The 16433-nt window shown below is 41.5% G+C and overlaps 1 protein-coding gene across 2 annotated transcripts in view; it reads right to left on the bottom strand.

The window, feature by feature from the left end:
- Positions 1-12947, bottom strand: part of klhdc8a (kelch domain containing 8A) — a 44107-nt gene extending 31160 nt beyond the window's left edge. The window contains exons 1-2 of one of the 2 annotated variants that reach the window (XM_084349516.1): positions 12630-12947; positions 10147-10214 (exon numbers count right to left, since the gene is read on the bottom strand). The gene's annotated coding sequence lies outside the window, so the exon portion shown is untranslated. The remainder of the gene's footprint in view (positions 1-10146; positions 10215-12629) is intronic. The other variant, XM_084349517.1, reaches the window with a different exon arrangement.
- Positions 12948-16433: the final 3486 nt, after the last annotated feature.

The raw sequence follows: 16433 nt of genomic DNA on the forward strand, positions 1-16433 counted from the left end.
AGGAATGAGAAAAAGTCTTTGCAAAGTACAGATAGACACAGGAAAGTGAAGACACAGCATTTCTTGTTTATTACTACAGACCTCTGAATAAATAATCTGAGACATTCTCATATCCATAAATGCGTTTTGTTACTTTCCTCTGTTCACTGATGCAGCTGAGGTTCAGTCTGTTGAGGTTCTGCAGTGAGCTCCAATGAGCTCTGAGTGGGTGACACATATATGTGATGCTAAACATTTTAAACCTACACGGCTGAATAAGTCCAAAATCGACCAATAACAATTTTCCCTAACCAATATCACTGTTGCAGTGTACCAGCACCAGGCCTACCAGACCTTCGTCATACGCTCATTGTTTGGTTGCATTTAGGCAATAAAACTACTCGGCTTGATTTAGGAAAACATTTTGGTTTGGCTTAAAATAACTAATGTAACTTCAGATACATTATATTAGTGATGTCTAATTGCTAAGTTAAGATACCTTAACATGAAAATATCCTGTGTTAAAGCCTGTACTTGTCTGACTCAACCATCCATCCCCAGCCTCCTCCATATGCAGACTTCTAGCTCTTTATATAATTCGCCTCATTCCTCTTTTGCTGATGTAATTATAACTACGGCAACTAGAGGCCGCCGCCTCACAAGAAACCTAGATATGGGTCTTAATAGCCTGCTTTTACTGTCGACCTGCTTTCACAGCGGACCACAAACCCTGCTGGATTTTCCAGTGAGGACAGCCTGATGCTGTGCTGACACTGCTCAGTTGATAGCAACAATGAATATATATTGTTTCCACTCGCAACCTCTGCAAAACTTTGGTGACATCTTGAACTGACAACCTGGTGAACAGTCCCCTATCAGTACACTGCCACGGTACTGAAAAAATGAAAAACGAAGCCATGCAGTAAATATGACTAGCAGCTGTGTGGCAGATATGAGAACAGGTTCAACCCACACAACAAGCCCTGTTTCTTAATAAGCCAGTGTCACTGACTTTAAATCAAAAAGACCTTTTTCACAGCAGACATTTTCACGTCACAGCAGGAAAAGCACAGTGGCCTTTAACAACATTAATAATGGCTGCATTGTATATGCTGGCTCACTTAAATGGCTGACTAGGACATATCGTTTATTTGAGCCATTATTGATGTTATCATTCCACCTGCTTTGTTAAGTCAAGTTATAAAAAAGCTTTATACCGTGTCCTGCTGCTAATTTCATAAGCACATGACATAGCTGCAGTGACGGTCATCGGTCAAACACAGTTTTCCAGGATCACACTTGAATAAGGATCAGCTTGTGAAATAAAAACCAAAAGTCATTGGTTGTACGGGTAAGGTTGTTATTCTCCTGCAGTAGTCTGTCCCACCATGGTGCTTATAATTGCTGATATTCATAAATCTCTGTGAAGTTAATAAAAAAATTACATTTAAAAGAATTCTGGGTTTGATTCGTCTTTTGTGTGTGTAGGTTTTCTTACAAAACATGTAGGAAATTTACTTTAGTAAGACTAAGACTCATGAAACTAGCTAATGATTAAAGCTGCTTTAGATATACACGTGTTTACATACTGTAAGTGTGATATAAATTTCACATTTGGTCATGTCTAATACGAGTCTGAGTCTTTTGTACATGAAAGACACAACGGCACTCTTACTAAGTCCAATCTTGTATCATATCTCTATCACTTTGAACGCAGCACAAATGAATGCTGTCAGATTAAAATAAAGGGCTGCAGCAACACCAGGTTATAAATGCTCACACTATGACATTAAGCGCACGTTGTTCACCCTATTTCTGTGATTATTCAGTCATTGTCGTCTTTGCATAACAAGTCAAATCATTCAATAAAAAAGACAAGAAAAACATATTTTTCTCACAGTGCGGGGACAAAGAGGTAACAAAAAAAACAACCATGTTCAACAGCAGCTCCTATGAAACCAGCTTTCTCTTCATATTTTCAATTTTTAATCAAGTCAGATGAATGGATGAATGAATAAATATCCAGCAAAACGCTTCACGTACAGAACATGAGCATGATGGTAATTAAACCCAGCTTCACATCATGTTATTCTGTGTATTCACTGTCTGACATTATAAAGTAAGCAGCAGAATGCTCTGCCTAATAAGTGATGAAACTGATAAGGGAATGTATTCAGGGATTCACTGTGAAAAGCAGGAATCGCAATTGTGCCCAATGTTCATGAAATAAGGCTTTAATGACAAATTAATTTTTCAGATTGATCACTGACAGCCTGTGAGAGAACAGAAAACACTCCTTCATATAATTAATTTCCACTATTTCCTCAGCCTTTGTTCTCTTTTTTCTCCCTCTCACGCACACGACAGGACGGCAGACTATAACTTTTCTCACCACCATCCTGGAATTGTGCCATTGACAGTTGTTAATTAAAAGGATTAGCATTTAAAGTACTTGTAGCTCCAAACTGTTCTTAGCTTAAGTATTTCAGTAAATGTGTTCACTGTAAACTTTACAGTTTAAACACTCCATACTATAGGCAAGCATCCTAGTTGACTACACACACACTGTGATGAATCAGAAACTATCAAGCACGCATTGATTGTAACAGAAATTATGAAGAAATATGGGAATTTATATCATATACTAAATAATGAAAAACACAATATGACACTGTGGAATCTGCTAGGAAAGACATCATGGAAAGTACATAAACTTTTAATTTATTAGGCTACTTAAGAGTAACAGGAATCAGAGATAATCTAGTTTGTTTTCTTCTGTAAATCTACTGCTACAATCCAGTCCAATAGGAGGCAGTAATGCACGTATAAGCTGGTTTGCCAGCCACCATTGAAAATGAAAGAATTAAAACTCAAAGAAAAAGTGGAGCTGTTGTATTGTCACATTACAGTTCACTGTTTAAAGCTTAATGTTTCTCTGCACTGAAACTGACTGTGTGGTTAGCTGCAAGCTTTATTCGCCAAACATACAGCTGGCCAGTGCTGCCAACTGACTGCTGACAGCTAACCAGCTCCCCTCCCGCTGACTACAATACAGATTTGTTGTTCACAGTGTAGCATTATCAGGGAAAGGTAGGTTGCGTCCCCAGTCTTCTTGGATTTTATTAGATCTTGTCACTACTAGTCATGCATACTGTACACATACACAACCACCTTTGTCCTGGAGAGGTCCTGGGCAAGATCTCTATTCATACCATTCTATTGTTAGGGGGATGACAGGACCTTGGACCCTGCACAAGATGCCACGTAATGGCGGGTTGGAGTCATAAAACAAACCATTTTTATAGTGGAATACTCAAGATGAAATGAAAATGTACTTTGTTTCTTGTAGTAGTTTTAAGTTGTAACAAAAAAACATCATATGATGCATCTGCATTTGCTTGGTACTTTATTTAAACAAATGAATCACTTTATTGAAGAAAAAAACTAAAACAATATGGCCCTAATCTGAATAAAGTTGTATGTAACATTTACAATCAGTAACAGCTTGATAAAGCCAACAATGTTGGGTGTCATTCAACTGCATCATTTTAGCCAGTCTAAAAGCTTCTACACATAAAGTATTATTCCAAAGATTCAGTCTCAGGTCGGGCTTTCCCAAAGAACAGAAACTCCTGTTTTTGTCAGTAAGAGCGACCATGGATGAACAAAGTAACCCAAAGAATCTCAAACTTTATGTAAAGACAATGCAAAAAAGTACTGCCTACTCAATTCATTGACAGGTGGTGTCTGGAGAGTGCAGAGCAGAAACACTCCAGCAAAGAGAGTTGAACACTAAAAATGGAGCCAAAGTAAAAGGAGGACCTTGTAGATTATTTTTGGATGGGACTTGCAGGACAGCAGGCCTCATTTTCTCTGCTTTGCCTTCGAGTATACTGTACTGTAGATGACATTTACACAGCCTCTTAGCTGTAATAGCTCAGGGCACAAGAGCTCTTCTCCTCACCATGTGAACGTACAGCACATTCCAGCATGAACACATTCAGCCTCTCTGGCTGACAGATCCACAACTCGGCTCCTCTCAGCCAACTGAATCACCACCTTGTTTCAAGCAGCAGCTGCAGACATCCTGCCGCCGGTCAGCCACGAGATTAGATGAAACTCTGTGTTACCTGGCTGCCCAGCTCCGACTGATCTAATGGCCCGGATGGGATTAGGTGAGTGTGCTGCCTGAACAGAGTGGGGCAAAAAGCTAAAGTCTGAAGGTTTGTGGGCTGCAGAGAGTTGCTCAACCAAGACTCTCCTCCTCCGAGTCTGAGCTGACCTCTGGATCAATAGGCCAGAGGGAGAGATGGCATCCCTCAGCCCCCAGAGAGCAAATGGAGCCGGTGGCTGCTCTCTCTGCTAATCTTATCTCTACTGTGCACACATAAATATACTGTGTGCTATCTGTAATAAATCACACTCAACAGAGAGAGGCTCTATGGTGAGAGAAGTAACAATGCAGCATAATAATGTTGCCAAAACCCAGAGCAGGAAAATTACCTGCTGCTGTCATGAGAGCTTCTTTCAGCTATGCTGCTGTGCCTGGCCACCTCACTGTGAATGTTGTCATTTACATATTTTACACAAGATTGAAATGGCAAAACGCTCCAGCCCAGCTGTTCCTGTGTCCATATTGGTACTGATGAAGTGAATTAACAGGCTGAATCTGGCAGCGCAGCCTCCAGGTCCTGTAATGAGAGAGCTGAGACTAAATCAGTTGTGGCTGATTGTTGGCCGAGGCTGTTGTGGAGCAGTTGGCGTTTCTCTTATCTGCTTTTAAAAGGCAAACAACTCGCTCTGTTTCTCCCCGCCTGGCTTGGTGTTGCTGTCCTTTTTATTTGCGTGTGTATGTGTCTGCATTCAGCTGACAGATGCTTTGAAAGTAAGCATGCTGTCACCGTAGCAACTCAAGTGTGCCATCATGTTTAAGAGGATAGAATAGAGCACCTGTTTCTTTCTCCTTCTCTGGTTTTCACGTCACTCTATCAGCCCAGGACATGAATGCACAGACCATCTATAAATATATAAAAAGAGAAGAAACTGGGAAACACACATAAAAGGACAAGAACATGATGGAGGGAAAATACACCTAATCTAAGACTGCCAATTTTGCAAATTTTATGTAAGGTTAAAAGTCTAATCCTTACTTTAAAAATCCTTCAAGAGGTGAACTTGTAGATGAATTTGTACAACAGTATTGTTAATGATTGTATGTAAGCAGAGGGTCTTTTAAAGCTGCATTAATAGAAGTTTTCACACTTTTATTTTTACTTTTTCACGCATGCTATCCAATGATTCATCTTAATGAATCCTTTGCATCCTGTTTTCACTCCCTCAAACCTCATTTACTACCATAGTCACGTGTCTCTGGCTAGGCATACCACACATTATAATATTCAATTTGACATAGTTGTGGTTTTGCCTGAAGACAAATCTGGCTTCAAGGTGGACGTAAACAGGCCACCATTACTTGGCAGCACCTTACTTGTAAACCTGTGTTTAACAATATATGCAAATAATTCAACTTCTAAGCACTTTTATCAAGAACTCTGTTGAAGAGATCCTGTCTAACCTGTATGTGCAATTACATGAACCTTAGTATCCTGGTTCTGATTGTTTTGGGGTATATATCAGATATATGTCATACATGTAAACGCCTTGTCCAGGTTTCTAAACATAGTGGGAACCTGATGTGCCAGATGGTTTGTGACACATCTGGAAAGGAGCTGCTAGAAACTGTTTGAAAAAAGGCAGGTGATTGGACGAACCATCTGTCTAACTCCAATCAATCAGATCATCAGTAGGAGAGCGCCACTACCAGCAGAGCCAGTTGGTAAATCAGGCATTTACCCAAGTAAGTCGAGGGAAGAGTGAAATCTGTTTGTAAAAAAACAGTTGTTTTTCTCACTGGTTGACACACTATAAACCACGTCAGTGGTTCCTCATATGCTGATTATTTCAATGCTTGTGTTTTCTGCCACAGGCAAAATATGGATTTGCACAAATCCATCTGCATCTTAAGGTAAGAGATGATGAGAGAAATGGTGAGAAATCAAGTCATAAATACAGATCAGCAACCTGGATACTGATCAATCATATATAGTAAGATGAATAACCAGGTTTTTATGATCGTTTTTTAAAGGCATTTCTTCCATATATAAATGGCACTTTAGAGTGCAAAACGTGTCAACATTAGGGTTGGGCGATGTCTGCCAACTTGGCATATGACGATGTCTACAGTGAAACATCGTGATGGACGATCATCGTTGTTTACAAATTTGAGGCAGCGTGTCCCCTGAGTGTTGTCCTAAGGCAGCAGTTGTGTATTAGCTCACCAGTGTAGCTGCTGCTGTTTCCCAACATTGCTCTGAAATTAATCTCCAACTGTCTCACCCTGCAGAGGAAACTATCTCCCATTCCCACAGACATACATCCCTGTGCCAGGTTTAAAAGCGTCCTCTACTCCGCACCACATGTCCATAACTTAGCTTTGTTCAGTCTCATATGCATAAAACAACATTGGCCGACTAGCCAAGGAAGCTAAGCTAAGAAAACCGTGTATAAAAAAGGCAAGACTGAGAGAAACAGTGGCCCGCGGGAACGGAAACACTGCTGCCATGAATTTAACCGAGTGTCTTAGGTTCGCCTAACTGAGCTGGTTTGATAAGAAAATAATAAACAGGACATGAAGACGTAATGTAAGTGCACTGAGCAGCAACATACGACTATCATTTCCTCTCCCCACATATCACACACACAACAACTCTTGCCCTGCTGCCTGCTGCAGCCGAAAGCAATGCTGCGAGAGTGGTGAGAGGGAAACAAAGACCAACCGAAACAACAAAGTTCCATAGGACAGCTAACCAATGAGCTGAAACTCATTATAAACATCATGTGCAACATCAGAGTGGATAACTACACTGGTGAGGCGATAGGGACCCTCCATAAGAAACTTAACACTGGTAACAGACAACATCAGCTTTCTTTGAACACCAGACCAAAGCAGTTCATAGCATCCTCATGGAGGGGGTCAAAGGTCATCGCGCAGGAGCTTATGGATGGCCAGAGAGGACGACATTCAAACCAGCCACCAGAGACCATCTTTGAACAGAGGCAGCGGTTATCATTTCCCCTGCCACCAACTGTTCACATGACCAAAACCCCATACTACACATTTATATACACAACACACATTCTTGCTCTTCGATGCACAAACATCACAATGAGTTTTCATGTGAGAGTTGGAAGCACTAGAAGCCGTAGAGAAGCTGATCAGGAGACAAGGCTGCGTTTTGCATGTTTCTGTGCCAGGAGCCATGGAGACGAGACGGAAATAGATACAGGCGCTTAGGAAAAAGAACACATTAGCAGAGCTGAGAAAACTAAGCTTGATGTATGCACGGACATGACGTGCCTGCGACAAAGAACATGCTTGGTTACATAAAGACAACGTATATTCAGTTTTTCACCGTACTGTATTGTGTCCCTGTAGCACAGCTCAACCACTCGTATATTCAGGGCATAGTGGTTCTGCTCCCTTTCACTGACGGCTGTGTAGGAGTCAAATTAGAGTGAGCTGATCCAGTGTGGCAGTGCTGTGAAGGCTTGAGTGGAGAAAAGAGCAGAGGAGGAAGAAGTGTACGGAAAGGGAGGAAAGATGGAGGAGAGGCAGAAAGAGGAGGGGGAGTTATGGTGAGGAGTGGGAGAAGTGGGCTAAGTTAATGGATGGAGGATATTACATGGAGCCGATAATGAGAGGGAGGGACAGCTTAATGAGGGGGGTGATAGAGACCGGGTAGTAAAGCTAACGGGTTATATGGAGCACAAGCTCTATTACAGAGGGGAGTTGGGGACATCATAATCCCTGTGGCCTTATAAGTAATTACTATGTGATAGAGAGAAATAATGGTGAGACCTATCTACTGTCAGCAGAATTGGAATTAACTCCCCAACGGTTCTTCCACTGCATCGCGCTTTCATGCATGTGTGTGTGTGAGAGAGTTTGTGTGTAAGCCATTTTTCCACCCTTTTAAGATTTGAGTGGTTGACTCTCAGAGAGAGAGCATTTGTGCATAGTGAGGGTGTTAGATCAGGGTGAGGAGGTGTGTTTATAGAAAACATAAAGTGTGTGTTTACCTCCTCGGTGTGTGTGGATCATACTGTAAGATAGCAGGAGGTCTGGACAGTGTATACTTCAGGCTGGCTGGCTTTTATCTACCTACTCTACAGGAACCAGGATGCTCACATTCAGTTTGCTTTGAACATAAACGCTAGCGTTATGTGTCCCTGCATATCACTGGCTCCACTACTGCATGCTAAGACTTTAGCATGCAATGTGTTGAGTCCAAGCAGCTCACTAGGACTATCCAAACTAAGTTGAGTGACCTGAGGCAATTAAAGTTCGCTATTATTTTGTTATTAGCTATAGCTGATGTTGCCAGATCTATTTTTGGACCTGCTGAACAAACAATAATTCATAAGCCATGCAGTGATCTTTAGCCTGCACATAGTCTCCAAACATTCACTTTAGATCTCTGTATATACACAAGGAAATTAGACTCTGCTAGAAAGAAAACATTGTATCTGTATCATATTTTCAACACATTTGTACTAATCTCTAAAAAAATTCAAGCTCAGGTTCATGTTTTTGTCATCTGCAGGAATTGATTCATTGAAATTCTTGTACAAAATATCCAAAGTTTTCCCTACCATCACAAAGCTTAGGTGCAGCACCACCTGAGCCAAATAAATGTAAAACCACTGTGGAGAGGTTTAAAACTGAATAAATGACAGATCCAATGGTTGTTCGTGTGTCCAGTGGACATCTTCTGCAATTTTAATCATTAAGCTTTTCATTATTTATTATCTGTTCTAGCTTTCCAACTTTTGTGCACATATATGGTAATAATAATGCTCAATTTTCTCAGGGAAGGAGCTCCAAACCCCATGCCAAATTTGTGCACCTAAGCCTTTCACAAACGCAGGGAAAAACAATTATATCATCACAAATCATTTAAGGACATTCACTCTGAGAGCTGCTGTGAGTTTTAAATTTTTCATTAGCTACACTGTTAGCGGAGTGGAATTGACAACTTTTCAACTTTCCCTTCTCCTAGTGTTTCCCTGTGGTATTACTGCTCAAGCCGCTGATGCAAAGACAGCGTTAGCAACATAGCTACCACTAGCAGCCTGGCTAATGTCCAAAGCAAAATATAACCTTAAGAATCCCAATTTGACCTAGAAACCCTGGTGTCAGTGCTCTGAGAAGGCAGAGTAAAACACTTGGTTGTATTAATAAGTAGGGAGGTTTAGTTACTGAATGATCTCGTAGAAAGAATGCCTGTTTTGAACCATCTCAAATAGCTGTAAGGGAAAACACTTGTATGCAGGGGAACAGACTTTGACACAACACGGTGCTCTCCCTCGAGTGAATGCCTGTTACCTGGGGATAGCAACCAGGGAAAACAATGCCTCTTTCTGTTTTGGTTGCACAATGGCAGACGGATGGAGTCATTTTCCTACAGCCATTACACTGTGCAATTGGTAATTGCTTCAGATATTAGCATAGTGTATGTTTTTAGGGTAACACAAGCTGTGTCCCAATTCCAAACTTTGGTATCAATAATATAAAGTATACATTTTCTGACTTTGCTCAGTCAGTATAAGATACATGAATGTCATCTACTGTTTTGTCCTATGACGAAATGTAACAAAGTCTGTCTCACCAGTTGTCAATCAAACTGTGACTTCGGAGCACTGCTGCCACTTCATAATTTAAAAATGTCACTCACCTTGTCAGGAGGAGATGGCCCATCATCCCCCCAGCACAGAGCTGACAGACATACGCTATCTCACTTTTTAATTTCCTCCGAACTTTGACAGAATGGAGACCCATCCTGTGCTTCTGAAGAGCCAATGAGCAGGCTAATGTTACTGAGGCCGGCATCGAACCACATTGATTTAAGATAACTGTTCCACACCATGCATAGCAATTGACTGAAATTGTATTTATGAGTGTGGAAGGAAGAAAGTAATCAATGCTAGTGGAAACAAGAAAGGATGAGAACAGGAAGTATAGACAATGAGGGGAGTGGAAAGGACGGTGTGTGTGGGGGGGGGGGGTTGAGGCTCTTCAACCAAGAAAAAATCAATGACACTACTTACTGTACCCCCAGGTTGGAATCCCAGGCAGGAAACCCTTGGATGATTTCTCAGCACTATGATTCAGTTACCTGTGAAGTTAAAAGATGACACCATAAACCCTAAGGCACAGAGAATTATGAGCCAACACTGCATCTCTACAGACCTTTTAGCAGTATTTCCACAGTATAGAATATCAATCTATCAAGTAAAGTGGCTATTGAATGTTTCTTTAGATTTTTTATTGTTTACATATTCTTTGATCTGTTCCGATCAATCGATCTTGATTTTGGCAAAGTTCTTGTACAGCTGCTTGTGTTGAGACATCAATGAAAAGTAGTTTTGTCGAAAAACATATGATTCTCATATCAACAGCCATGTTTTGGTATTGTGCTGAAACTAAGGTGTCACATTGGCACTATTGTTGAAAATTTCAAACGATGCTCAGCCCACTTTCAACCCCATGAATGCTGTTCACCCTTGCAAGCAATACAGAAGTATCTGCTGCCGTAACACCAGGAAGATAGGATCGATAGATCCTGTACAAAACTGTGTTGTATGACAATAAATGAATTGAATCTTGAATATAATTAAGCTGTTTGGTGTAAAATGTCAATGTCAATGTTTGACATATCAAGGGACTGTGTTTTCTGTGGTCTTGTTTTGGCATTCTTCTGCTTCCTAGTGGGTAGACCTTAATTGATGCAGCTTTCAAATTTAACACTTCACTTAGCTTCTCATATTCTGTAATTAAAAAGTTAGCTAACTTTACTTAATATCACTGATATACTGTTTTCATTGTACAGTTGAAACATAGCTTCATAATGAGGAAAGTTGGGATCCATGTCCGTCCCCTGGACTTTCTGATTGGCACCAGTGGGGTACAAAGGCGAACTTGTATTGTTATGCAATTGTAAGTTAAGCCGAAAATGTCCAACTTCGAAGCCAAGTGTGAAAGTAGAAGAGAGTGACATCTCCCTCGGGGAGAAAGGAAGAGAAAGAAATGTCATTCTTCCTCCTGTACATCTGTGCCTAGACAGACAGAAGACAGAAGTGTGGTGAATATTGAGTAAGTGACCTTTCAGATAAGGCCCGGATGGTCTTTATATTCACTGTCTTCATTGTCATGAGGACTGCAACAACAGATCCATCATCATCAATCATCATTTCATGGGCTGAGGAAGGAGCTATAAAAAATACTGAACTATGACAAATGATGTAAACAATCCAGCGATATTCAAACAGGGACTTTGACTCAGTTCCCCGCTTATGAGATAGACACAGCTTAAACTAATTCAATGTAATACAACAGTCCTGCAAAAAATCCTGAATAAATGAAGGTTATAATGATCAGTTTATGTTAAACAGTATTAGAGAGGTGTTGACTGAACTTTATGGAAGCTCTTTATATCGGTGTGAGACGTGCTCCTAATATAGCCACCAAGCTTTATCAGAAAACTGATAGAACCTTCATGAGGATTAGCATTTATTGGCTCTTGTATTAGACTTTATAAGTTTTAGTTTAGTGTGCTTAACTGGCAACTGAGATTGTATTGTGTTATGGATCCTCTGAGACCATATAGCACTATAGCCTGACTGATATTCAATTTTTGGGGCTGATGCTGATACCGATACTAGGGAGAAAACAATGTCGATGTGGATATATCGGCCGATATACACACCTTTCCTTTTTTTTTTACCTTAATCTAAAATGACATCCATGAACTGAAACAGTAGACTTTACTGGGAATTCAATAATTATAAATCAACCCAAGCATCTTTTACTGCAAAAAGTTTTCATATCGGCCAATACTATATGCTGATATATCTGTGATAGGCCAATATCGGCTGATAATATCGGCCAAATGATATATTGGACAGTTCTCTATGTTTATATTGCCCTGAATGTTATGACCACATTATTGCTTACTCACTGGTGTGTGTCACTTTGTGGTCACACTTGAATTCTTCAAGTATTTATCTCCATTCCTGTAAAATGTGTTTTAATTACCACAGGTCCCTGCTCTCCACTATGAACCGTTCAGACAACTGCATGTTGTTGTTTACAGTAATGGAGGCTTTTAGGCGGGTTAATTATCACAGTGTCACCCACAAAGCCAATTACAAGAGCAGTATTTACATTGTATTAGCCTAACTATATCCCTTCTGAAGTGGCTGTCCTCGTGAAGCTTTAGTGTAATGAATTACTGTACTCTAATTAAAAACCTCAGCTAGCGATGAGGCAAAGTGGGGAGTCAGCACTTTTAACATTAGCCTACAATAACCTCGTCGCGACGCTAGCTTAACTTAACGTTCACAGCACCAAACCGTAACTTTCTCCAGGTTTCCCGACGCTACGTGTAACGAGTAACGAGATACTGCTAGCTAAAGTACGAGCACTACTTTTCAACTGAGCCGGGAGTCATGCAAACCCTGCTCAAGTTGACTCTCCTCGCAGGAAGAGCGACTTCGTTTCCAGTCATTTCACCCCCTCTCGAGCCACTTACTTTTTCCGCTTCCGTCGCCCCTCTCTCGGTGTGCCGCCTGCTTCTCCTTCTCCCTCCTCTCCTCTTCCTGGAAGCGAGATGGAGAGAGGAGTCGGATCCAGGCGGAGGAAGATGGGAGGCGAGGCGAGGCGAGGCGAGGTGAGGCGCGCCGCGGACAGCTCCCACCGCACCGGGAGCGCTCAGCGGAGGAGCGGGCTGTAACACGACAGAGCTTCCCCTTACCGAGGCTGATATATCGCCATTATGTGGGTCAGGGATGAAGTATTCATCTCCAGCTTTCATCGCACAAGTTAAAATTCATCCGTGCGATGGTACAATCCGGAGAGAGAGGGAGAGAGTGTGTGTTGTGATAACCTATATTTGGTACAGGGGAGCCCACTGACACTGTTTTACCTATTTGAATGAAAAGAGCTTAACGTCTGTCAGTCTGTTTGAGGTTAAAGAATTAACATGTTAAGGATTAAATAAATCCTATGGGTTATAAGGAGCTGGGAGTGACATAGCCTACTTTATATTAATCTTTAAACTGGTGACTAGCAGGCTCTCTATTTCCAGATCAGCCTCACACTGTAATTTAGTACAAAGGCACACATTTGATTATTTTGATGCCCTAGGCCTGACATAACCGCACACTGAGACACACAAGGGAAAGATGTTTTTAATGCAACCTCTGGTCTGTCAGCTATAGCACTGCCTGTCTAGACCTGGCAGACATTTTGACATGTCAAAGCAGGAAAAGCACAGGTGTGATTAATTGCATTAATTAAGACTAGCTGAGCCAGGTCCGTGGATTTGTGTCACACATGCTGAGTCACTGGAAAGGCTTCCTTGGACACTTGACAGGACTGATCCATTGTTAATGCGGTACGTTCAGCTAACATTCAACAGTTGCTCTGCCTGCTTTTCTCCAGCTGGCGGCGTGTCTATGCCTAAAATGTCCACGCAAACGAAAAAAGCCTCCACACTGGCTCCATGTAACGACAGTTTAATAACGACTACGTCTGGATCAAGCTTGGGGTTTGAAAAATGGAAATTACACCCATATTTACATAATGCACACCAACAGGCACATAACACTCCAACACTTGCTGGATTCGTGAGATCATGTGATCTGTGAATCCATCCTGCCAGGTTTCAGGCTATGCGTTTGTGGCTGAACGCACAGTGGTTGAGTGTCCTATATTGCAGAGGCTGTTTCTAAGTAATATTTCTATAATTCCTATGATAATGTATATAATCTTTAATATGTAATATATAATATATCAAATAAGTTCAGTCAACATTGGTGAGTCCAACATTCATGTATGCTTTTTGACACAGGATATCACTCTTTATTTCCAACTTTCTATGATTTCCTCAGGGTTCGCATACATATGCGCAGACAGCATATAAAAGCAGTGAGGAAGAGAAACTAGAACTCGTTGAAACAAGCTGGTTGGGTCTTTATTAAAAAGGCTCTGTGAAACAACTTGTGTTGTGCTGGAAGCCAGTTGTTTATGTAAGCAGACTCAATTTTTCAGGTTAATTTTAGCGACGGTTGTTCCCTGTGAGCGGAGAGAGGCACTGTGATGAGGCACTCGAGGGCGAGCATAAAGTCACATCCTTTGAACTGTCGAGGAAAATCCGACCTGAGTCCTTCACAAACCCACGCAGGCACGGGGAGAACATGCAAACGCCACACAGAAAAGCCACTGCCTCAGCCGGGTTTCGAACCCAGCCTGCTGCGAGGCGACACTGCTAACCACTACACCCCCCGTATTGGTCAGACCTCCCCTTAACAACGTCAGAATTTTTTTTTGTTGCAGGCCATGACCAAATCAACCACAGGCAGCCAAGGCAACCGAGAGGGACGGGTAAGGTCTCATTTTTCACGTCACGTTACAATCAGCTCACATACGGCCAATAAACAAATGATTAATGCATGTAAATCGCTACAAATTGTTACATAGAGCCCTTTTATGAATTAATCTGATTCGATTACAAACTTTACATATTGTGCTATGTTCAGTTACAACCCACCACCACGGATCAAATTACTCATTCGCCAAAATGCAGCAGCTACATATTTTGCCAAAACTGAATAAAAGGGTAACTCCACCAATTTTACACATTAAAGTGTGTTTATGGGTCTCGGGGAATAGTAGTATAAAGCCTTTATGGCACAAGAGGAGGCTGCATGTACTGTAATAAATTGCCTCCAGGGATGTTATTCAGTGTTTGGGTTGCAGTGTGGGTATGTAGGCAGCAGCTTTTGAAAAGGAAGAAGAATGCATGGAATAAAAAGGAAAAAGGGCGATGTCTCTGCTACTGCTGTACCGATTTTGATTATTTGTTTGTCCAACAGTGCTGTAGAAGTGCAATGTTCAAAACCTTAAACTCATTAGACTACATGCAGCTTCCTCTGGAGCCACAAAAGCATTTTACTAGTTGTTCACATATGTGGTAATACTTCCAAAGACCTTTAAACACATTTTTATGTTTAAAATTGGTGAAGTTACCCTTTAAGACCAAACTCTGGCATCTTCTGACATGTTTCATCATTATAAAACATAACGCAATGTTCATTGTTCCCCTTTGAAATGTCCTTTTAGGTTTTGTGTTAAGTCTGTGACTGATTAATGATCAGCCTTAAAAAAGTCATGAAGTCAAGCAAATTATAGTCAGTATGTAACACAGTTTGTCTTTGGTGAGCCTCCAAACTTCAAACCCTTTTTCTCAACTTCATTGTTTCGGTGATTACTGCTGCTCCCTGCCTTTGTAAGAAGGAGTAATGGTCTCTATCATCCCCATACACATCATTCCAAGTCCAGATTCTACACTGTGTCAATTAGGCTGTGTGATTTAGCCTGATAGACATCAGGCTTTTGTGCTATTGTCATTGCCTCTAGAAAATCAAGCCCCCCTTATTTTCTCTGCCCGGGTCATTTTTTTTGCCTCATGTCTGTGCCTCCACATCCCCTTCCCCCCCTGCTATTTTTTAAAAGCCAGACAGAGGGACTGTGGCCCAGAAATCCTGCTCTGAAGATGGGTACCAACTCGCTGTCAGCACTGCTGTCTGCCCTCCTGGGACCTAGCCTGATTACAGCACCATCATTCTCTCTCTTATTTAGTTCTGGACACACACACACATAAAGAGACACACACACACACACACACATTTGTGGCACTGCTCCCGATGCACATCTGTACTTTGCAGCTCATTGAATATGCCTTTTCAACTGCATTATTATTTTCTACATGCCTTGAATCTGTGTGGCCTCCTGTCAGTGTGTTTTCAGGCTCTCTGAAGTCTCCGAATCTGAGACAGAGATGACTGTGGAGATATTGTTGCCGATGACAGCTGGCCAGACACATAATTGGCTTGTCGACATGTCACTCTCTATCACTGATGTTTCCATTGGTGCAGAACACTGGTCTGGAGGAAAGGAATCCACGGCTACATCTATAATTCAACTGAGACTCTCAAAATGTCTACAGCCAGCAGTTTTTACTTGGCAAAACTTAACAGCTTATAGTACTTGGCGCAGGTGGAAGATGTTTGCCGGGGACTGTTACTGCAGGGTTTGTTTCATACTGGCTCTACAGGAGCAGTAATTGGGCCATGGTGTTTTTTGGACTGTGAAAACCAATTGCACCTTACTCAGAGGAATATTCACAGTTAACACTCACAGTCAACTTCCCTGATAAATGATCAATCAGTCCCAGGCATGTCCCGAGGTCCTGTGCTGTTGCTTCAGCAAATACTAGACTGAGACAGTCAGTTCCAGAGGAACTGTCCACACCAGCATTTCCAGTCCCATCTTC

This window comes from Pagrus pagrus (assembly GCF_965226575.1).
Source record: "Pagrus pagrus genome assembly, chromosome: 3".
NCBI classification, from domain to species: Eukaryota; Metazoa; Chordata; class Actinopteri; order Spariformes; family Sparidae; genus Pagrus; species Pagrus pagrus.